This window comes from Ambystoma mexicanum, chromosome 6q (genome assembly GCF_040938575.1).
Source record: "Ambystoma mexicanum isolate Mex_15411 chromosome 6q, UKY_AmexF1_1, whole genome shotgun sequence".
Classification (NCBI taxonomy): Eukaryota; Metazoa; Chordata; class Amphibia; order Caudata; family Ambystomatidae; genus Ambystoma; species Ambystoma mexicanum.
This window is the reverse complement of record NC_090937.1, coordinates 1,394,031,131-1,394,056,750: the sequence shown is the minus strand read 5'-3', so window position 1 is coordinate 1,394,056,750 and position 25,620 is coordinate 1,394,031,131.

Genomic DNA, 25,620 nt, shown 5'->3' with positions numbered 1-25,620 from the left:
GTTCTAAGCAGCCTACTAGGGAACAAACAGTGAACAGACATCAGGGGGCGTCTCTTACACACTTAAGATACAATCTAAAACCCGTTGTATGGGATGGAGGGTGCCAACATGTCACTTCGCCTGTGTTAACATACTCTGCATCAATCCCTCCACTCACTAACACAATACTATTAACATTCGTCTTATGTGGACTGGGGATAACGGCACCAAGCATTTTGTCATATTACTACCTATACAGGTAAGGTCTCCATCTATGTACAAGACCTGTGGGTTCTTTGGCAATGTAGCATGGCCCACAAATGGTGGACAACACAACCAAAAGAAAGACAATGGGGTTAGCTTAATGGCCACGAGATTAATACCCATACTAAATCATGTGTTACACTTCTAAACTAAAGGAATCTTTTGACCTTTGTGTTGTAGTTTCTATGGGTAGATCAAATCATGTAGTGCAGTCCTCTAACAAATCTGGGGCTGTCTAAACACTTCCAATACGCAACTTTAAAATATTACAATTGTATTTAATCAAAACAATTTCATTAAAATCTCATACATTTTTTTTTAGGAAAACAAAAAATAAACATTTCATTAATTATTATGAGTGAAAAAAGTACAAAAGTTCAATTATAAAGTGCAAGTCAAGTTTTCCTTTAAACCAGTTAAAAATAGATGGTACACACAATTAATCTTTCTAACAAACGACTAACCTAAAACAGAACAATTCTTTTACACTGCTGTCTAGTATAAACAAGAGAACTCCTAATATAGAAGGTTGTTCGCTAAATTATTGTGCTAGACTTATTGGGCGAATCCTATTGATATTACCAACTAGGTTCTAAATTTACGTCAATACTTTAATATACAACACTGTTTAACACCACAGTGGTAAATAAACCGAAACCAAATGTTGGACAGCAACATCTGTGAGATATGGTATGCCTCTAGGCACACAGCCTAAGCTTTTCCTGCAGTGCTAGGGTGGTGGTGTTACTAAGGAATGCTGTCTACTAGACAAGCAGATGTGAGTGGCCTGATGAGGATTGAGACTATGTCGGAAGTGCCCTGTACTGCAATAGTTACTAAGGAGGTAATGGTTGGATCACTGCCTTCGTTAGGATTTCAGCCAGAAGGAAAATCATGCAGGAAAGTCTCTCTGCTTGGTATTTTGGGCATGGCCGGCTTCAGGTAATGTTTCTACCAGGTCCCATCAGATAGAAGCCACCCCACCCACACAAGACTGCGTTGAATGACAGCACATGCTGCGCAATAGACTGTCTCCAGAAGTCAATGGCCTCTAGTATGCTGTCTCTGAACCAAACCCTGTGATCAAACTAGACCATTTGATATTCAACTTTCTATAATAAAATGACTTCTGCTCTGTAGGAGTACCAGGGTGAGTAGTGGCTAAACTGCCTTTTCAGTCCACACACTTTGATAAACCAACAGTGATCCCAATCATAAACGTAAAACAAGCACAGCTAAGAAAGATACCTCCTTCACCTTTTGTTTTAAAGTGATCAGAGGAAATTATATACTCTCAGAAGGTGGGTGAATGTGATCTAGATTCAACCCAAACAGCAAAGTGACACAGTTCCAAAATAAAAGAATGTCCAATCAAAGTTCTATAATAATAAAACAATTTAACTCAATGTAAACCCGCATTTCCTGTGGGTGTTGTATGTGTGCCTGGACTATGTGTCATGTTGTTGGCGACACGTTTGTTTACATTCTCTTCGTGTTGTCTGTTTCATCTGTGTGGGTTTTGGCACGCAGGGTTTGTCAGAACAATCTTGGTAGGCTCCACAAGCAAGGGGAGCAGGGCTGTCTGTCAGGTGATTTCACCTCAGGGCGGGCGCAATCCCCCTGCTGGCGGACTCAAGTGGAGAGTGCCCGGGTAAGATAAGAGCCTGAGGGGATCGGCTGACGGGAGAGCCGGGAGAGACGAGCAGAGGAGGGAGCCCTGTTCTGGCACAGAGAGCGTCCAGGCCATCTGGTGTGCCAGGAATGCCCATACATCATAGCCCGTCCACCGGTCTAGTCCTGCTGACTTCTCTCCCCAACCCGGGGTCGGGAGAGGGTGCCAGAGGTTTAGCTGCAGAAGCACTTGCAGCTAAACTGCTCCTGAGAGAGAGAGTGATGTTGGTTTTCTCGCGCTAAGTATTAGCGTTCAGTTAGGAAAGGGAAAGTGAGTAAACAGGGACAATGGGCCCTCTTGAGCCAGCATTACAGCTAACACGTGGGCAGGTAAAGACCGGGCGGAAAGCAGTATTCTTCTAATATGTCCTGGGGTCGCTGAAAGGCTTACTCTAACAGTAGCTCCACGGAGGCGGGGTTGGCCAATTCTGGAGACACAGTGTATAAGGCTCAGTGGCACCCGGAAGGGGTTGGGTCACCCCGGCAGTGAAGGGTCCCTCCTGTCAGTCAAAGGCCAGTTTTAGCCCAGGCTGTTAAGTTTAGTAATCAATCTGTTCCCCCAGCCTGAGATATCCACCCTGGGTGTGGGGACTGTGATTTAACCAGCCCGGATCTCGGCACTTCGCCAACTGTGTGGATAAGTTGAAAATTCCCGCTGGGATCCATTCCTAGGGGACTCGCCTAGCGTACTGCTGAGGCGTAATATGGCCTGGTTGTCTGACTGGGTAGTGGTGTAATATTGTGATAAGTGTTGTATGTTCCATTGGTAGTCTGCAGCTACCTGTAGTGAGGGGGGTGCGGGTCCTAACAAGAGGATTAGTTATTTGCCAAATGTGAATGTGCACTTTATCAGGTGACTCCACTGATGTATCTGAATATTTATTTGGCAAATTAGAATGAGCACTTTCTCAGGAGACCCCACGGAGAGATATGACTATTTATTTGCCAACTATGAATGCACACTTTCTCAGGGGACTCCATTGATGTATCAGAATAGTTATCTTCCAGCTATGAATGCACACTTTCTCAGCTGATTCCACTGATGTATCTAAATATTTATTTGCCAAATAAGAATGAGCACTTTCTCAGGAGACCCCACTGAGAGATATGAATATTTATTTGCCAACTATGAATGCCCACTTTCTCAGGGGACTCCATTGATGTATCTGAAAATGTATTTGCCAGCTATGAATGTGCACTTTCTCAGCTGATTCCACTGATGTATCTGAATATTTATTTGCCAAATGTGAATGCACACTTTCTTAGGTGACCCCACTGAGAGATATGAATATTTAGTTGCCAAATGTGAATGCACACTTTCTCAGGTGATTCACTGATGTATCTGAACATTTATTTGCCAAATATGAATGTGCACTTTCTCAGGTGACCCCACTGAGCGATATGATAATTTATTTGCCAAATGTGAATGTGCACCTTCTCAGGTGATTCACCTTTATATTTGAGTATTAATTTGCCAAATGTGAATGCTCACGTTCTCAGGTGACTCCACTGCTGTATCTGAATATTTGTTTGCCAAATATGAATGCACACTTTCTCACGTGACCCCAATGAGAGATATGATTATTTATTTGCCAAATGTGAATGCTCACATTTTCAGGTGATTCACTGATATATCTGAGGATTCATTTGCCAAATGTGAATGCGCTCATTCCCAGGTGACTCTGCTGAGGTATCTGAATATTTATTTGCCAAATATGAATGCACACTTTCTCAGGTGACCCCACTGAGAGATATGACTGTTTATTTACCAAATGTGAATGCCCACATTAGCAGGTGACCCCTCTGCTATACGATTATTTATTTACCAACTGTGAACGCACACGTTCTCAGGTGACCCCACTGCTATATATGATTATTTATTTACCACATATGAATTTGCACGTTCTTAGGTGACCCACTGATATATATGATTATTATTTACAAAATGTGAATGTGCACGTCCTCAGGTGTCCCTACTGATTCATTTAATCAGTTATTCACAAAAATGAGAATGAACTTGTCCTCCAGGTCCCTAACAGGACCTACTTCAATAGTACTTCAACTAAAGTGTAATTCATGCTATGTAAAGTGATTGAATGAGTATTGTTAAGTTTTGGGTCTGTTATGTACTAGCAGAGAGCGCCTCTGTTAAGAGCCCTGCATATTACATGGTTCATGTGTACCAGGGATTGGGTTAACAGATTAAAATGACATAAAAGAAAGTGGTGTATGCTTGTTATAAGAAGCATGGCTTTGTCTGTTTATTTAACTAGGGACATGGGTATAAGTGTCAACCTGACCGAATCTAGGCCCTCATGAGGGTCCATCCATCATCCCCCTGGGTCTTCATTATTTGCACATGTGTGCAGTAAGGTGTTGTACTCCTATGCTCAGATCTCCTACAGGTTGCGTTTCACTCATTCTACAGAATAAAAAGGAAGAAACACCTTACATAAACAAATCAATTGAACAAATAACTATTACAACCAATTGAAAAAAACACCCCTGTAAAAGAAGACAGAGGCATGCATATCAAGACTGTGGATGCACTGTGGATGTTCAGGGTAAGGAAGGAAATACATGCAACAATTGTTCAGAAAGGATATTTGTATGAAGGCACAGCAAGTACAGCATACATGACTCTGTGATCCCAAAAATTGGCTAGGGGGTCAGGCCTCTCAAAGTTGCTTATTCCAGTTTGAACCATGCTTTGAGCTGTACTGCCACTGCAGGGCGAACCAGGTTTGCATGCAGTGAGTCGTGCTGTGTCCAGAAGCGAGCTAGTGTCTAGATGGTTCAAAGCGGGAGCTCGGTGTGATCGAGTGTAATATTCGGATCATGTAGTTTGGATGGCTCATCAGCATTGGTTTGAGGGTCCAGTCAGTTTGAGATGTTGGTAACAACTGGTTCAGGTTAATGAGTAATAGATGCATCAGTGGTTTGAGTTGAGGTCTGTAGAGGCGCAGGTGGAAACTTTTGCACTAGCTCCCACCCCTCATTGCTGTCAAACTGGAACCATAGAAGAATAGCAGTAAATGGGCCCTGTGTATCGTTCCTCTACCACATTGAGTGTATTAGAGAAGCTATGCACTAAAACAGCCATACAGAATGTATACTTGTACTGAAGATGTGGAAGGGTGCCGCATGGAAGGATGTCAGTATGCACCTATTGATGTTACGGAATGTTAAAGATAACTCTGATTAAGGCAGTGATGTCATAAAGAGGATTTATGAACATATGTTGAAACAATATGAAAATGCTTTAACAATGTAACTGAATCACCAACAGAAACATGTACTTAAAGCTAATGTTATCGTGAATACAAAGATGATGAGTAACTTACTAATCAATAACTGTAAATATTCAGTAACGCAAGGTAGAAAGGAAACATATAGGGCTTGCTACGGAGGAATATATAATGTGGTAAGGACAGCCATGATACATAAATGCATGCTGGCTCATGTCGAATTCAATCAAGCTGCCTCAGAAACAGACCAAGGTTGCAGGATCAGGAAAGGCTGAAAAGCTTTGTGCACAGAACAACAGGAAGGATATGTTGGCCAAGGATCAAGGATGCGATTAAGGAATAATTGAGAAGCACAAGGGAAGCTAACCAAGATAGTTATGAACGAAGGGCACATTTCTCTTCGATTAAAGAGAAAAACATCTGGAACAGCCAAAACATTGGACAATTAAAAGTGGATGAAGTCTATACAGGGTAGAGTGAGCAATTATCTAGAGGCCACGAGGAGCAACAACACCCTGCATAATTGAATCAAATAGCACTAAATAGAAGCTGAAATCAACAAATTCATTGCCTCTTCAAATGGGACTCAGAGGTTGAAGACAAGAGGTATTCATAAGAGCCTCATGTAAAGATAGTGGTTTGATCACACTCCCTTGAATGTTCCAGGCCAATGAGCAGGCTACAAGGTCAACTACAGATGGAAGACTTTGGTGTATGGGAGACCGATGAGAGATCATGGTCTAATTGGGAAAACAGGGAGTAATCTGATGGTATTCAAACACCTAAGTTTCGTTCACGTACGTGCTGCTAAAGAGCCGAACGGCCAGGATTGGGAAAGCATAGCAACCAATCAGTGGGTTTAAGATACAAGCTAACATACAATGTTGCTTAGACCAATCCACTGCCATTTTGTCCGCTATAATCAGTACTATACATATTTTAGAGGTAGTTCAAGGCAAGCCCTGCAAACAAGGGGCAGCCAATGAAGTACTAACCCATTGTATTCTATATGTAGATATGTTCCCTTAAACAAACGTAGAATGATGTCATAAATGATGCATATTGGGGTATAAAGACCTCTGTGTAATCAAGCTGCTTTGTGGGTGTATATGCACTAGCCTGATACCTGTTGGTTCTCCCTGCTTTATTAAATGAGAAGAAAGTAGTAATTTATCATATTCCTTGAGTCTGTCCGATTCTTTGGTCTGAGATCATTATTTGTAATTCTATCTAGCACAAAAGACACTTCAAGGTACTAGAGCACATTTGGTTGTGGTGCAGATGGTTACGGTGTAGTCAACATAGGCCAGATCTAGAACCATGGATGCGTCGCTGCTCCCGCCATTAGCCAGAAGACTGCATAGCTTCCTGTGGAGATTGGTGCTCATAGTCACGTGCAAGAACATTCCATTGGCAGGTCATCCTTTGATGAAATTTCTGTCCGGTCCCCGCAAGTGCCCAGTGATTGAAAGGCGAACTGGTTGGTTGCTGAGTTACGGATGTAAGTAGAATGTGACAAAAATAGTGGGAGGGAATGTGTTGTAAATAATACATATAAAAGTAACAGGATTTTTTGGGGAGATTATAAATGGAAAAAGTAGATACATTGATTCTTGGTTCCAAGAGATGCAGAAGGGTAGGCACTAAATCTAAAGACTCCAAAAAGGGCGTTAAGGATTCCTGAGGCAATGCCTGCAGAAGAGTCCATATCAAACTCCAAAACGGAGTGAAATGGAGAAGGGAAACATTTACTAAAATATTAAGGTAAAGCATACGCAGTAAAATTCAGAAAGTGCATGTGTGGGGTTATAAAAATGTCAATATAAAGCTTCTTTGTGTTTAGACTAATACATATAAAATGATAGAATAAAATGAAGGAGATTGGTGAACATTCGGACCAAAAGATTGACTTCAATCCGGAGGGCACACATTAAAAGAAATTAATATATGAATAAAGAAGAGACTCTTAAAAGACTAATAATAAAATAATGAGATAACAAAACTTGATAGAAAGTGCAAATGAAGGAGCAAATAGAATATAATTGCATAGATTTTAAAATTAAAAAGGAAACAGTTAAAATAGTTCCTTTTGGGATTATAAACAGTGATTGATGGGGCCTGCGCCAATCGATCGCTGTGGTGTATTTGATACAATAAAGAATTGAATAAAAGGACGGGCCAAAATCGAAGCGTCATCATTGGGGATAATCCTCTTTTACATCTGTATTAGACATTGCCGAGATACAAAGCGAATATAAGACACTTATGCCGTGGCCTCAGGAGGGTTTGCTGTCGAAAACCATATTGCAACATATGACAATTTATTTGCATGCCACATATAAGGGAAAACAGTTACAGAAAAGACTGTCCATTTTAGAATTATGGAAGATCGATCAGAGTGAGATAGAAGATCCAGCCGAGAGGGACTGGATGCTGAATCAGCTTGAAGGGGAGGAAAAAACGCATACCGTTCCCATTTTCCCTCCTGAAGATAAGAGTGTAGATATAGAGGAGAAGAGATTTTACCCTTTAAAGAAATTAAAAGCAGCAGCAGGGTATGTTAATCCAATTCATGTGCCCCCTGCTTATAACAGTGTGGATAATGCTGAAGAGAGCGAAAGCAGAGAACGCAAAGATATATTAACACGCAATGAAAGTAAACAGCATGAGGAGATAAAGGACAGACAAGACAGAGAAATGGAGATATAGGAAGAAGCAAATAAACAGAAAGAAATAAAGGATAAGGCTAAGGGAATAATGATAGCACAGAATGAATGCTTGGGAGGATAAATATTAATTTAGCTAGACGATAAGCGTATTGATGGGGTGCGAGAAAGCGAGGAAAGAGAAGAGCAGGAAAACAAAAAGAAGGAAAAGGAAAGAGCATACAAAGAAGAAAGGGGTAAAGAATGCAAGCCAAAGGAAGACCGAAGGAGATATGAGGCAAGAAAAGAAAAGGAGAGATTAGAAGACAAGAAATGAGAAGAGATAGAAGGCCAAAGAATGAACGTGCATTGCTTACAGAGAAGGAGAGAGGAAAATTAATTGTGGGAGTTGAGGAAGAGAGGAGAAAAAATGAACAGAGGGATTAAAAGATGACGAGAATATTGATGTAATAGGAACATAGTGCCGATTGATGGATGAAGATGATTGGAGGAAGAGAGAGGGTCACAACAGCCCCGCAGGGAGCTGCAAGGGATGCTGAGATCAGCATGAGCTCAGGTGCAAGACACAGAGGATATAGAGCAATGACTTGGGATTTTCACAGGCAAATGAGGTATAAAAACAGGCATAACACCCAAGAAAATGCAGAGAGATAGCTATTAGGGGAGGTGCAGGATGCTTAGATGAAGTCATAATAGACGAGTACCGAACATTGTCCTTAAACAGATTAGATTTTGATGATGCGGAGAAGGACAACAGCCACACAAGTTGGCACATAATGATGTCAGACGAAGAAAGGGAGGAGAATGAGAAGGCGCAAAGAGATGGCACATGCAGGTTTTTAAGAGAATCAAGCACAGAAAAAGGGGTAAAATGGTCAGGCCTGTCAGACCCTAAAGAAAAAACACCTGAACCAACACCATATAATGAGCGACCACAAGTACGATTGTGCAGTACAGGGTAAATATCCCCACCATATGTAAGCGGGTTAAGATTATTACCAGGAAGGAGACAACAGGCGAGACTAACTCCACCTGGTAGACAAGGAGGGTAGGCAAGTATGATTATGGACTGGGATTTTACCAATTTCAATTATTGGAGAAGGGGGAGGATGATCACAAAATATACCATGGCCAAAGATGGATAAAGACAATTTAAGAAGTAAATTGCTGAGTTTGACTTCTTGTGCAGGAACATGAATTTATGAATTAGAGAGAATTACATCAGGAATGATGTTAGCTATAGGTGACGTAAAAGGCTTACTAGCTGCTATTATAAGGGAGAGAGCTGATGACATTTGTAAACAAGCAGGATAATCAGGTGTGACTGCACAAATCATGACATAGGATGGAGCACCATTTATTAATTGCAGAGAAGATGTATGGTGCTCAGAGTGAAATATCCCAATAAATCAGATATGGGTGCGATTATGACTATGAAAATGGGGGAGGATGAAGATCTTGTTGCTTATATTCAACATATTCAAGATAGATGGCAGCAGGAGACTCATAAACCGTGGGATAAAACCGTAGTAGTATTTTTTTTATCCCATTTTGTGTCAAGAGCTGCTCGAGCAAGTGCAACAGCAAGTGAAGAAAAAGGTGGGAATGGAAGAAAAGCCATGGCCAGAAATACAATTGACAATTGTGTGTCACTGCCAATTAATGAAGGAGAAGAATAAAAAGAAAGCTGAGAACAGAAAGCAGGAGGAAGAAAAGATAGTCCAGAAGAAGTTGTCAAAAATAGCTATAGAAAGAGTGGTATTGACGAGTAATGGAGGGGTGACACAGGAGATGCAGTGAGGAAACCAGAATAATTCAGGGTATCCCACAGATCAGAGTGGGTATAACATTTGGCAAAGGGGAAGAGGGAATGGGCATAGAGGAGTAGGATGAGGTGGCTTTCAAAACACTCAGGGACGAGGAGGATTTAATGGCAGACAGCCGGAACAACGTTGGAATTGCAGAAGAATATGAAACATAGATAGGACATGCAGAAGCAGAGGAGGCATGCAACAGAATTGGCAAGCTCCACAGAGGGGTGGGTTATGCTCCACCATATAATACAGAGCCACAGGAATATTATGCCCAAGATCACACTCAGGCTCTGACATATGCCCTGCAACCCCAACAAATGCAGCCAGTACTGCAGCAAATTCAAGCACCTATGCAAGCACAACAGGTACAACCGCAGCAAGCACAGACACAGCAGGCTATAGTACTACATTGGAACATGACGCCAGGAGCTCAACAAGAAACCAAATCCAAATTGGGGGGTCTGACTGTTGTAAGGACTGGATGGGGTAACTGTACTTCTGCCCTCTATATGGTAGGGTAAAGGCACATAACATCCCCAGCAAGACTCTCAAGTTGGTATAACATGGCAAGCAGACAAGCTTGAGCTTTCAGGAGGTGATGCAGGCAGGTTTTTAAGTGCAGTGAATCCCCAAAGCCCCCACAAACGTATGTAGACATACTATGTTAGGTGATAACACAGCGTCTTCATATAAAATAAGAGTTCAGGAATATATACTCATATGCATAATAACTTTGTACCTGGAATACTGATTTAAAGCATATACACTATATGTGATACCACACAATACTTAAATCCAGCAATAGATGCACTACCTGCAGTTTTAAATAGGCAGGTGGATTCTTAAGTTAGTTGTAACAGCATATAATAAGAAAGCAAGGCAGGTTAGTTGTGAACAGTGGCAGAACACTTTAGTTAGCTTAGATAAATAATTCTGAGCGAGGATCCCACCACCTGGGCATCCTGTAATGGAAACATTAGTGAATACCTTATGTTGTCTTTTACAGCCCCGTCCAATATTTTCCAACAACTTTGTGTTTTCTTTAAAAGGGTCTACCACCCTAAATTACTTGAGAGGCCACAGGAGAACAGGGCCCAAGATGACTCCTGAGGCTAGAAGATGCTCTTCCTCGTCACAGTACCGTTGGTGCCTTGGCAGGCGAAGCAGCAGATTTTCTCGGCTTTGCTTGACAATTCCCTCCAAGGATTGATACCCTTTGGAAGAAGGAGCCACTGGGATGCTGAGTCAATGAGTTCTCTGACTGAAGAAGTCCTGGGAAGGTGAAACATGCAGCGGTCTCCTTTAAGTCTAGGTGGATGAAGATAAGACACCTGGGGACCTTCGATGACTTCTGGCGGCGACAGGTGCAAAGGTCACTTTTGGTGTCGGGTTTTGGAATATTGCATTTTTCTAGCTTTTGTTTCTTCACAGCTGCAGCCACAGCACAGACATCTGGACAGCTTCTGGTGACCTAGACTCAACCACTGGAGTAGACCTCATCAGGTCTGGACCCTTTGAACATCTTCGTTAGCTTCTGGTCGTGGGAAACTCGCCAGCGGACCTTCCACGGCCCCTCACCAATCTTGGATCTCTCTGGCGGGAAAAGTTTGTCAGTGCAAGGACGTCCTTTGAAATGTTCTTCGGCAGCTTGGACCTTTTGCAGCTCTGGGTGTCCAGAGGCACAAAACGCACCTCTGGACCCTGGGTGACACCAATGGGCTTCACTGGCTCAAGATTTCTGGCACTTCGAAGACCCCTTCTCTAGATGGCAGGCAGTGACTTCAAGGATACTTCAATGAAGAGCAGCAGCTTTGCTCGATGGTCCCTCATAGCTCGGGGAGAGGTCTTCTTTGCAGGTCCTCTCTGGATGAGTCCTTGGGGGACACTACAGCATGCAGATTGTTGAAGAAATGCAGCAGCAGACTTCTCTTCCAGCTGGGCTTCAAGGAGCAGCTTCTTCTTGCTAAGCTTTGACTTCAGCTACTGAACAAATTGATAAGTGAGAGGTCCCCAGATATACACATCTGTCCTCTATACACTCTGCATCTGCCAGGCTTAGTCAGCCAATCACACAGTAGGGCATCCATGCAGGCAAGCAGCCAATAACGCGCACAGGCATTCAGGCTATTCACTCCACCCAGACACCCATAACAAAGGAGGGTGGGTATCCTTTCAGCACACTGCACTGCATTCATGTCAGTTTCATACAGGGTTGTCTCATTCATTGTGTCACACACACTGAAACCAGACACCTATAACAGAGAATGTGAGTACACGTCAGACTCTATTCACACAGATCCCACCCCTAGGGTATATGCACAACACACAACACCCGTGAAGGCTCCAGTCAGTCAGACAGGAGGCAGCCACAGAGCCATATATGGTATTTCCACCCAACGGCCAGTCATGGGAAAAGGAACACCAGTGACATATATTATGTTTCCACCCAACAGCCATTTTGGTGTGCAATGAGACGGAAGAAAGATGCAGAAAAGACTCAGTTAAACTCATGACTATACTATATAAAAGTATACAAGGTAGACAAAGATAAGTTACAATCCTCTCAGGAAGAGGTCTTGTATATATGACAGTTGATCTCTCACGAAGGGAGAAAAGTGACATCTTAAAGAGCAGAAGCAATCATGAGAACCATAGCACCTAAAAGAGTGAGGGGAATGCAACAGTTTCTAGGCTTACGTAACTATTGAAGGGCCTGGGTTTTTGATTACAGTACATATATTCGAAAACTTTTAAAAGGACTTAAAGAAGCACAGGTGGACAAACGCCTAATAACATGGACAGATGAGATGACTAAAGGATTTGAAGAGTTAAAAAAGTGATCAGTACAACCCTTGTGTTAGGGATCCCAGATTATAATGAATAATTGTATTTATTTTCCCATTCAAATGGAGAGGTTACGACCACAGTCCTCACAAGGAAGATGACATTAGGAAATGGATACAAACCATGGGCATATTACAGTGGAATTTTAGATTCATTTATGAAAGCACACTATCCCTTTGAGGGGTCATTAGCTGCCGCTGAATTGGCAATTGAAAAGGCATCAAGTATAACAATTGGATGCCCAGTAATGTTATTTGTAGACCATGCATTAATCACAATTTTTGAGAAACCCAAAAGTACATTGACCACAGAAAGACCCTCTGGGTGTGAGGTGAGTATTTCCAACCTTGCGATCAAAATTGTTAGATGTAAGACAGAAAATCCAGCAAAGTTTATAGAAGAACTAATAGGAGAGGATGATTATATACATGACTGCACAGCGTATATTGAATGTTATAATGATATTCCCCAGGCTACAGAAAATGCCCTTGGGAGGGGGGAAATAGTTTTTATTGATGGTTCTTCGAGAATTGACCAAAAAACTGGCGAAAGTCTTACTGAATCAGCGGTAATAAAGCTGAGTGGAGAAGGTGAATTTGAGGCAGTGACAAGTATGAGACGGCCTTCAAATTATTCAGCACTGGCTGCAGAACTAGTGGCACTCATTGAAGCACTGCAGAAATTTGAGTTTGAGGAAGTGACATTGTATTCTGACAAGCCTATATGACATCAACTGTACACTCAGGTTTGTCATGCTGAAAAATGAGGGGCTTCCTTCGCGCAGATGGCACTTCAGTGCAACATGCAGCCTTATTGGATAAGCTTATAGGTGCATTAAGTCTCCCATGGACGCTAGCAGTCGTAAAATGCTCAGCACATTCTAAAAGAACAGATTTAATTTCTTGCAGAAACAAAGTCGCAGAGGTAGATGTCTATCATCCCCCTATATCTAGTCTTGAAGAAAAAGATGTTAAACAAATGACAGGAGGATGTATGCTGGTAAAGGAGGGTTTTAACATGCTATCTATTGTCCAGTTAATTGAAATACAATGTTGGGCTTCGCAAGAAGAACGGGATGTATGGATCAAGTGGGGTTGTTTGTTATCCCCCACGGAGGCAATTTGGAGACTGGATAGTACTGGAAAGCCGTTATGCCTCCAGCAGTATTGAGAGTAATAATGATATGATATGATATGGCATTTATAACGCAATGGAGGGCGAACAGAGCGAAGAAAGACAACGATCCTACTAGGCCAGGTGTCATTCAGATCATGCAATAATTTAGCATTTCTATAGAGCTGCAAACCCTCAGACATCTGAGCGCTCCTTATTAGTACCTATGGTGTGTGGTGCTCATTTACTGACCTCGGAAGGATGAAAGACTGAGTTTGGCCCTGCCAGGATTCAAACCTTTGTCAGCTGTCTCTGCAAAAATGTAAAAGAGAGTGCTCTACTTGCTGTGCTATCGGACCGGTGCTGGAGTAGCGGTGGAGCAGCATCACTACCCAGCACGCACAACTCTAGAACGTGTAGCTGCTACAATAACAGAAGAGTGGTTCTCACCCAGTCTATTAGAGCATGTGGCACAGTTCAATATAAATTGCGCGCATTCAAGGAAGTGCATTCGAGTAAGTGCTGATCGCTGTGAGGACCTGCTGATTGGCTCTACTCTGGCTTTATTTTGAAAAGACTGGTGCTCCTGGCCCTTTAATGTGCTGGTTCTGCCCTGTTTTTTCCCAGCAGTACCAATATATGCACATGACGTGCGCATTCATGCGCGCGCTTTCATGGAAGTGTAAGTGCTGATCGCTGCGAGGACCTGCTGCTTGGCTCTCCTCTGGCTTTATTTTGCAAAGACTGGTATGGACAAAGGATTAAAGGATTAGAGGACTGAAGGATTGAGGGACACACAATTGTCCTAATACGTGCTAATACGTGTTTTTGCTATTGCTTTTTTGCTCCTGCAGGTCGTTTAACATGCTGGTTCCGCCCTGTTTTTTCCCAGCAGCACCAATATATGCACATGACGTGTACATTCATGCACGCACATTCAAGGAATTGCATTCGAGTAAGTGCTGATCGCTGATCGCGTGGCACGTACAGTATTCTGTTTTATGCTCTCCATTTCCGTCTGTTTATATTAATTAAAAAATCCTCAACCTCAATGAGCCGGTGTTGGATATATGTTGGATATATGGGCATGTAGTGCTTTAGGCTTCTTGTTTAGAGATTATTGCATCTCAGCATCTGGCATTTCAGTATTCTGGGCGGGAATGTGAGTTATTTGAACTGTTATCTGCTATTTTTATTGTCATAGCTATCAGATCAAGACGTGCGGTGTCCGACCTAAACACGGCCTTGGCCGGATTGTCTTGTCATCTGTTGCTTTATATTTGATGTTTTTAGGTTTTAGGAATGAGAATGACTGTTTAATTGACTTTTTGTTTGTTTGTTTGTTTGACCCACTGATTCATAGCTACTTCTGTGCTTATTTTGCTCTGTTATAGGTGCTATAGGTGTTATAGGCGTAACTGGCTATTACCTATCTGTATATGTACATAATAGCAAACGTACAGTTTTGCACAACATTGCACAGTACGATATAGCTTAGCTATTTGTAAGATTTTTAAGATTGTAGACTTTTTAGCTATTTACGGCATATACGGCATACACGGTGCATGATAGATTTTATTTAAATCCCAAGGAAATTGATTAGGAGTGTATAATAATAGTATAATAACCACAACCGAAGCTAAATAGACACATGACCTTGTATTTGTATTGCTTATTTAGCATCAGGCTGTGCTGATCTCCATGAGCTTCTGGGATTTTGAATTGTAATATTGCATGTGTATAAGCGTTTAGTCCTCAAGTGTGATTATTAAGTGTGATGTCTCTTAATATTAATTTAACTTCTGGCACAATGATAGAGCAATGTGGTAAAAATACATTAGAAGCGCATACCATAAATTCAGATAATGTTGGCCCCTGAGGCGTTCACGTCGTGGATGCCCACCAAAAGTAATATCACGCCGTAAAACGACTGCACACCCAAGAAAAATGACAGCATATTTTCCTAAAATAGCGACATTAAGTACTATTGATGAAGAGAATGCTGTGGATGAGATCGAGGATGAGCTTAATCATTCGCTCAGCTGCTTAGGCTCAAAATTGATTGGACAAATGTTATTACCTAAAAAGATAGACTCTCCCTCTTTGCTGCACGAAGTTGTAACATCAGCATCAATAGTGCCTGAAGTAACCCCATGTGTGGGAAAATCTAAATCACACAATGGTGTTACTCAGGACAGTATTGATGGTGGAAGTAACACTAAGGCAGACAATGAATATGACCTATTCACTGAACCGATAAAAGCATTAGACATTGTAAATCATGAGGGCGTGCATATATCAACTATTCCAACACCTAAGATAGATGTTGAAGTGGTGATTAATTCTGAAGTGAATCCTCCATTGATTCATTTACAAGATGATATAGATCTCCCAGTTCAAAACGATGATATTGAATATATGGGTGAGATATCTGATATTTCATCAATATCGGATACAATGCAGATAGACCCGCAAACTCTCTTTATTCCAGCAAATGCAGATACTTCCGGTATAATTGGCTTGAACAAAGAAAGATTAGCAATAATTGACACTATCTTACTACCTGAAGGGCAAGCAGTATCTTTAGACCCTGTGTCTAATAGTAGGTAGACATCTACAAACCTTTCAGATCTTGACTGTAGTCAGAACAGCATGACCTCTGATGAAATGTTTCAGGCGTTTGAATTTCTATTAACTTCTTTGGTAAAAACCTGTAGAAAACTCGAAAATAAACTTGACATTCAGTCTTTGCTATTACACAAAGGTATTAATAAGAACAGAAAAATACCACATGATCAAGCAACAAATACTGAAGCATGGGGAACCGAAAATCCTAAACCCTTTATATTTCAGGGAAAATGTATTGCCCCAATTTGTCCTGATAAAGCTACCGATAAACCAGGTAGTGCTGAACTACCTATCATATCAAAAAATCTAGCGAAAAGGAAAAAAAAATAGTACTAAACCGGTTGCACAAGCTTTCATGTACGCAAGGCGTGTGAAAGCTAAAAACAACCCATGTAGTGTCAACATGGAAAATGTTCCTGGGCATTAAATCAAGTCCCTTGAATTAGTAAACAATGAGAAGGAACTATCAAATAGTATCACTCAAACTGATAAACATGCAATAGCAGCTAGTTCACAGAAAACAATCACAACTCCTGTAGTTAATATAAGCATACCTTCTCTACCCAATACATTAGATAATGACCCTGTGGTTCTAACTGCGGCAGCTTCTCCTGCAAGGGGCCCTAAGGGAAATGGTTCTATGTCCATAAAGTAGGTAGTGGACTTAGTGGGGCAGAAGAAAATAACTGAGCTTTGGCCCATTGATCGGTCAAAACCTGTAGTTGCATCAACCAGTAAGGATATACATTGTGCTCTCCAGTTAAAACCCCTTTCGGCAGATGTAAACTAACCCCCTCTGAATAGGTCTGCTGTCTTGCAAATTTTTCATTGTATTGTTGGCCTGCAAGTAATACGCTCAGAGGATATTCGAATAGTGGACCAAGTCGAGTACAGTAAATCTAGCACGGCGAATATTTGGTTTGTTTCCACTACTACATTGGAATATGTTCTCAAATATGAATCTGAAATATTCCGATTGGGCTTCTCATGTGAGATAGTGGAAATCCACTCTGAAAAAATGTGACCGATTAACCTGAATGATAGGAATAATGATAGGAATAATAGTAGTACAAACAAGACCAGACCTGTGATACTGGATAATCCTTTATGCACTGCTATTGCATGCAAAAATAATAAGGAGCTTGTAACATCCTCTTGCCATCCTACACAGCATGCTAAGGGTGTTGAGAATGGAGCTAGTGCTAGCTGTGCAATAAAAGAGCAACCTAAGGATGTTCCAATTGATGAAACAGGTTATTGACAATGGTTACCCATTGCCTTTAAACCTCACCTATCTCAGCTGAGTCGATGACACTGACCTATTGTATACATGGAACACTAGAGGATGCAATCACATGTTCGCTGATGATGGTCTATGGTGCAACATGCATCTTTTCAAGCTCATTGTGCTACAAGAGACTTGGCCTGTAGAAAATGTGCTACTAGATGGAAGAGTGACAATACAAAAGAATGCATCTAAGGGCCCTCTCGGCAGGCCGAAGGGAGGGTTAATTATTTCGGTGTCTGCACCCTGGTCTGTTGTTGATATCCCCTGTGTTGATAGGCAAACTATCTAAACCCGGTATTAACAAGATTATTATCAATGTTTATGATCCACCAGCTAGAGTGATGAGTAAAGCTATACTGTTGATGCCATTATGTCAAAATATATACAACAGTTTCCCTTGTACTTGATGGGTGACCTCAATGCGAACATTATCTTATCAGAAGCTGAACCTGTTATAAACTTAATATCTAATTCTAGCTACCCTATTAAACAAAAGCTTAGATATAGTCCATGGGTTAAAGTACTCAGTGAACACCAAATGAGGAGCCTTAATGGACTATGCCCCAGTGATACGCAGCAAGGTTTCACTAGGATCGGTGGTAAGAATGCATCAACTCTTGATTACGTATTTTCGTAACCCTAGTGGTCTTGATAGGGTTGCTGATATTGGGATAGCTGCAAGGGAAGAAAGTGATCATCTGCCTCTATGTGTACTATTTAAGGATGATGGTGCTATTACTCGTGATTTAAATTATGATGAATGTGGTAACATTTTCGTAAATGAAGGAGGCAATCGTATACAATGGCACTCTGTAAATTTAGCAAAGGGTAAAATAGCTTGTGAACAACTGCTGCCTAATTTTGTTGTGAGTTGTCAACAAGGAGATGTGAGTAATACTAACATCAGTGAGTTATTTAGTCATACAATCATACAAATTAAGGTGCTTGTTGCGTCCAAGCGAGATTACAACTCGGTTCATGAAAGAACTAATAAAGATAGGACGAACAAGAGATATCATTTTGACCCTAAAATGAATAGAGAAAAGAAAAAGTTACGTCTTTCTATTTCAATAATGATATTAACTCCTAGCTAGCAAATGGATGCAATAGCTATTAATTTGGCAATTAAAAAAGTCAAATCTGACTATCGAAGATGGCTTAATGCGCATAAACGCACTTGTGAAAATGAACAATGGCTTAATATTGCTCATTTGGCAACTACAGGGAATTCTGTTGTAATATGGAGAGAACTTAGAGGGAGGGAAGAAAACGATCGCAGTTACCCATCAATAGTATCCCTGAAGAGGTCTGGGCTGCCCACATAACTAAAACATTGGGTGTGTCTGAAGCAAGTAACATAGAAATACCCAACCCTGAAATCCCATAGATATGTCAAGCATCGTGTTCTGATATTAAGACCATAATCGAACATTTGAATTCCTCTTGGGCCTCCAGCCCTGATGGGATAACTAATGGGTTGATGAAAATGAGCCGGTCTACAGGGCAGAACTTTATGGCACCTGTTTTTAGATATAGGGAAATCCGGCATTTTACCATTTTCATGGAGTGAAAGCCAAGTTCTTCCAATGTATAAGAATGGTCAACATAGTGATCCTCGAAATTATCGACTACTGGCTATGCTGGATATCCCGACGAAGGTGTTTGCAAGGATCGTACTCGCTGAGCTAAACACATGGATAAACAACCATGATATATTGAGCAAATACCAGGTGGGCTTTCGAGCAAAGTCACGCACGAGTCACAATATTCTGACCTTGGTATCATCAGTCGAATATTTATGGAATTGCCGAAAAACAAAAGTTTATGCAGCATATATAGATTTCAGTGCTGCCTTTGACACTGTGGTGAGGAACATTCTATGGCGCAAATTAAGAAATTGGAATATTCCAAATGGTTTACTTAAGATGCTGATGCTTCTTCATACAGATAAAAGTATCAAGGTTCGGCTGAATGGTATGGCACTTCTCTCTGCATCCATTGCAACTGGTACAGGGGTTAAACAGGGTTGTATAGTTGCAGCAACCCTGTTTAACCTGTACTTAGCTGATTTAGCATTTTCATTTAATCAAAATCTAATACATCCGATAAAGGTCGGAACACAGTGTATAAGCTGGCTCGGTTATGCTGATGATCTTTTATTATTGGATTACACACCTAAAGGACTTCAGTGTCTGTTGGATGGCCTGGGCAGTTTTGCGAATGAGAATAGACTGCATCAAACACTGAAAAAAGCAAAATAATGATATTTGCTGGAAAAACCAAAGTTAAGAAGTCCTTAAATTGGTTCTTAGACATGAAGAAATTGGAGTGTGTAGTCAGTTATGTATACCTGGGTCTGCTTATAGATGAGAATTTGAACTGGAATGGACATTGGGAAAGAACAAGGACTAAGTGTTGGAACCTAGTGGGCTTAGTGGGTGGATTCATCGGACGTAATGGAGGACTATCGATAAAAACTGTCCTGATGATTTATACAATGAAAATTTTGTCTGTGCTGACATATGGGATTGAGATATGGGGGACATGGTTTCATCAAGGAATTAAAAGTATTTGAAGCAAAAATGCTTAGGAAGTTGTTCCGTATGCCCCAGCAGTATCTGTTGAATTTCTGTACCTTGAGTTTGGGCTCACATGTATACAGTCTACTGTAATTAATAGATCATCTATGTGTGCCGTTGATGCGATGACTTTGGACAATAAGACTATCACTGGTGACTATGCTAAAGAATTTCTAAGTCTTGATAATTTTATTCAGTTTGGGACATGGGGAAACATATTCACGGGCTTTAATAAATGGAAACAAGGATATGAATTTGACATAGTACCTAATAATATCCATCAAATTAGATATTGGCTGAAATAGAAGATTAAGCTGTATGACCATGAAAACAATGTGGTCCTTCTTAGCACTAATTCACAAAGTGGTCCCTTTATTGAATATATTATGGCCAGAAATTGCCTACCTAAATACATTGTGGCATTTCCAGATGCTTGGGTAGTCAGAGATTACCTATTACTGAAATTTAATCAGAGCAAGCTGACGAATGTGTTTGGTGCTAGTGCCTATTGGTCTCGCAATAGACACAATTATAGGTTATGTGGAGAAAACATGTACGGGTCTATCGAGCATATAATGTCTGAATGCTCAAGTTTGCACCTTATTAGAGATCGATGTATGATAAGTTACTGTAATAGTTTTGAAGCTGATGATACTAAACTTCTGTGGAACATGCTCATGAATGGAAATGATAATTTTGTGTTTTTACATGAATAGATTTTAAAGAAAATGTATAGAAATATTTGAAATTTATGAATCATGAAATATATGCTTCGGCTAACAAATTGTGATATACTCAGCTATATTTTAAAATTGATTGTAAAGGCTACATGTGAATGCCTAGATATAGAATTTTATCTCTTTTAAATCAGCTTTTATCTCAATTGGATCAATTGTTTAATATGTATTGATGTTTTGTCTATTATGTGTTTTGTGTTGTATATACAAAGTTTTTTTTTCCGGCTGTAAGTATATTAATACATTGAAATTATAAATTGCATCATGTGCCAGCAATCCCAAGACCCAATAGCGCATTTTGCATTCTACGTATAGATAATGTGGACATGTTACAGACTTGCAACGGCTCAAGATATGTGCTGGTCGTAGCATGTCCTTTTTCTAGATGGATCGAGGCAGGTCCATGCACAGACCCTGATGCCTCATGTGTCACCAAGTTCCTTGTCCCCAGGTGGGGTGTGTGCAATATTTTGCAGTCTGACACTGGACTGCATTTTGTAAATGAGCTGTTCAGATAGTTTTCCTATTAGGTATTAAACTTATGTTTTCTTCCGCTTATCACCCACATGTGAATGGCATCTGTGAGAGAATAAACAGATTATTAAAGTAATGAATAGCAGAGTTCAAAATAACCTTAAAGAAGGGATGTCTGCATTGCCTGCCCTTTGCCGCATATGTCCTGGGAAATCAGCCTGGCTCATATCACTGCCTATCTCCTCATGAGTTAGCGACTGGATGATGTATGAGAACCCCACTTGCTCCTCCAACTAGGTTAAGAACTGTGGTCCACAGTGCTCTTTAGCTGGTCCGATGGTACAGCAAGTAGAGCATTCGCTTTGACATCCGTGCAGGGCCTGCTGAGGCAGGTTCCATTCCTGGCAGGGACAAACTCAGCCTTTCATCCTTCCGAGGTTGATCAATGAGCATCACACACCGTGGGTAATAATAAGCAGCGCTCAGATACCCGAGGGTTCGTAGCGCTATATAAATGCTTAATTATTATTATTAGGTGATGTGATGCATGATTACTTAACAACTATGACTGCAAGTATGTCTTTCATGCCTCAATAGATCAAGATCTGAAGGGAGGGGTCAAAAAGAAGCGACAAAGATAACCAAACTATTGAAACAGAAGACTTGCTTAAAGCCCCCAAGTTTGTTTCCATGTGATTAGGGGTTAGTGTGCAAATTCATACGCACCTGGAGTATGCCTTGCTTTGAGGGGCCACACGAAGTGGAAGAAGTTAACCCCACTGCTGTGAAATTAAAGGGTTGAAGAGCGGGGCTTCATCTACAGAACATCAAACCTTATAAAGGCAAAGCACCAACCCCTCATGCAACTGCCCACAATGAGGCAAGAGATGTTGTTTCGTGCATGAAGACCTCTTCAATGGCCATAAGCAAGGAGAATGTTTTTTTTAGATTAGGGTTCAATGTTTTCCAAATTCGATGAGAAGAAGAAACCAGACTTGAAACTATCTTGGAATTTTTTTTAGACATGACAAAAGATACAATGAGAGAGAAATAAGGATATTATTCAGTGTATGCTACCTATCATAGTGGCAATACACACACTCTTGTATGCTGTTTTCTCCTATATCTTACAGTCTTATCCAGCCCTGATATAAAGAGGAGTCAATATAATTAAGTTTTTCAGAGATCCCAAGAATAATTTGATTATATGGAGAGTAATAATTGAAATCATATTACAGTTTCTGATCTACAAGTGATTAAAGAAAGGATAACAAATGTGCATATTAAAGTAAACTTAAAATGGAGAGGGTTCAACATTTCAGAGGTTCACTACTATCCAGAAAGTCGATGGGTTTTTATGGAATATTGATGGTGATATCATTTGGTATTATGATTTGTGTTGTTCTCCTTTTTATGATGGCATTTCAAACTGTTATAAAAGGTGATACAGATATGGAAGGTTGTAAGTGATGTGAGCAGGCACTGCTGACATGTTTTTGCTGAATTGCTTGTTCTTTCAATACATCTTCCTTAGTTATTCTTGTGAGTGGGGTGCAGACCCACTCGTATGTGCCACTGTGTTGGGCCCATGCTGGCCCCATTAAAGTGACAGAAATATAGAGACCTAGGTTTATTAGCCTTCAGTGTAGGTTGCACCCCCTAACATCCACTATGTGGTTATAGTTTGTGTTTCAAAAAACCTTCAAATTAGATTGTTTTTTCTTTCCTCCTTATAGTTCCTTATTTAAAGAATAGTTCTTGGTTTCTTTAGTTTTCCATATATAGTTTTAGTAAATTAAATGTAAGTGCAGATAAGGACTTTGCTAACGCATTTCAGACTTACGATAGTCCTTCATCAGGGCTCATAATTCTCATCTGATCTATAAACAGTCAGTAGTAGTATACCATCAACATCACACATGACTCCCAGTATGATCAATCATCATTCATTGAATTCCAATGTATAATAGCCAAGGTAGAACATTGTTAAACTCATCAAGGACCCCCATTTTAGTCCCATGTTAATCAATTGGGATTTTGATCACAGTTATCACAACATTGTAACAACGATTTGTAGTAGGATTAAATATAGAATATGTCTTAGTGCACATGAGTCAGTAATTATAAATGTTTCATATCATTTAGATTGTGCCAGTTTTACAATATAACTACTGGCCTATTTCAATTTAAAAGAGATGTTGAGGAGAACCATAAAAATATAAATACATATCTAGAGAATTCAATTAATTTAAAGAATCATTTACAGTATCAGCACATCAAAGAGGTGGGAGAAAGAACATCAGACGAAAGCTGTAAGGTGACAAGCACATTTATTGAAAGAGTGTTGTCTACCCATGGTGTAAACTGCCTCACTTATTTATCAGCACGCACAACCAGAGGATAATCCGAAGGACAATAGGCTATGTTACCATGGTGATTAGAATTAGCATTCCCATATGAAGACACCAATGTGAAAACAAGAAGGATGGAAAATGGATTAGGATGGACAGGCAAGAAATGTATGTATCCATCCAATATTGGAGACCGAATAAAGGTTGTCGAGATGAAGAAGCTGAATTGCCCAGACATAACTGAAAAACCAGGAGAGCCAAGATGCAGAGAGAGACCTCAGCTAGTGATATAGGGATGTGTTTTCACCAATACCTGTGGGAAGAAGGACTTGGGCTTGCTCTACACATTTATTGAAGAAAGAATCAGCAGGTATAGTACAGATAGTAAGTGACAAATGTTTTGAATCATGGGCCAAGTACTCAAAGTTACTTACACGGGTCGACAACAAAGCAGGACCAGTATCCATAATACCAATAAGGAATGTAACAACATGCTTCAAGAATGATGGCCTGATCCTGGTTGAGACAAACAAAGGATATGGACAGATAATAAAAGTAACAGGAATTAATGAAAGAACTGCAGTGTTAAGGGCTCGATATTGGGCCTGTGGATCCAGAGTTTACACGTGGTATCGCATGAATTATGGAGGAATATGTTCCAGAGTGACAATATATGTTCCAGCAGTGGTGATTCCCCAAAGTGATCTACACATTGATGCATTTCCAACAGAATGAACACCAAAGGAAGAAGAAATCGCTCAATCTCCACAAGGTTGCAGGATTAGGATAAGGCTGAAAAGCTCTGTGCGCAGAACAACAAGAAGGCTATTTTGGCCAAGGATCAACAATGCTATTTTAAGGAATAAATGCAAGGAACAAGGGGAGCTAATCAAGATAAGCTATGAAGGACACATTACCCTTAGATAAAAGAAGAGGAAAACATCTGCAACGGCCAAAGTATTGGACAATTAAAAGTGTTTAAGGTCTATACAAGGTAGAGTGAGCAAGTCTCTAGAGGCCAATTGGAAAAACAGCACCCTACATAATTGAATTAAATACCAATAAATAGAAGGCTGAAATGGACAAATTCATGGTCTCTTCACATGTGACTCAGAAGTTGAAGACAATGGGCCTCATGACAGGTTTGCCATTCTGGAAATAAGGGTGCCGGTAAGCTCACCGGCACCCTTGTTTCCGGACCGGCAAACTATGTGTTTGCCTGCCGCAGCCACTGTGCCTGACAGGTCTGACCCTGCTGGGCGCAGCAGTGAAGGTAGGCAAAGCTGTCATGGAAGCTCTCGCATGGTTAGCTACAGTGCTGTTGCTTCCGTGTTCCCACTCCCATAGAGTCCTATGCGACCCTATTGGGATGGGGATTAACAAATGTACTAGTGCCTGACTTCGAGCCGCCGGACTCGTAATGAGCCGGTGGCACCAAGAAGTAAGGCGCTGATACATTTTTTCGGGTTTGGCGGCATACCACCGGGAGGACCGGCAGGATTAGTAACGGTGCCGTTGCTTCCGTGTCCCCGCTCCCATAGATTCCTATGGGACATTATGGGAATAGGGATTAACACACCTACCGATGCCTGACTTCCCGGCCAGCGGACTCATAATGAGCTGGTGGCACCAGGAAGTCAGGCACCCATACATTTTACAGGTCTGGCGGCAACCCGCCAGTTGCACTTGCAGGGTTAACGTCGGACCCGTAATGAGGCCCAATGTCTATTCATTAGAGCCTCAGACAAAGATAGTGGTGTGCTCACACTCCCTTGAATGTTCCAGGCCAGTGAGCAGGCTACAAGGTCAACTACTTACGGAAGACTTCGGCTTATGGCCGAGCGTTGGGAGATGATGGTCTAATTGGGAAGACAGGGAGTAGTCTGATGGGATTCAAACAACAAAATTTTGTTTCATGTACGTGCCTCTAAAGAGCCGAAAATCCAAAGTTGGGACAGCATGCA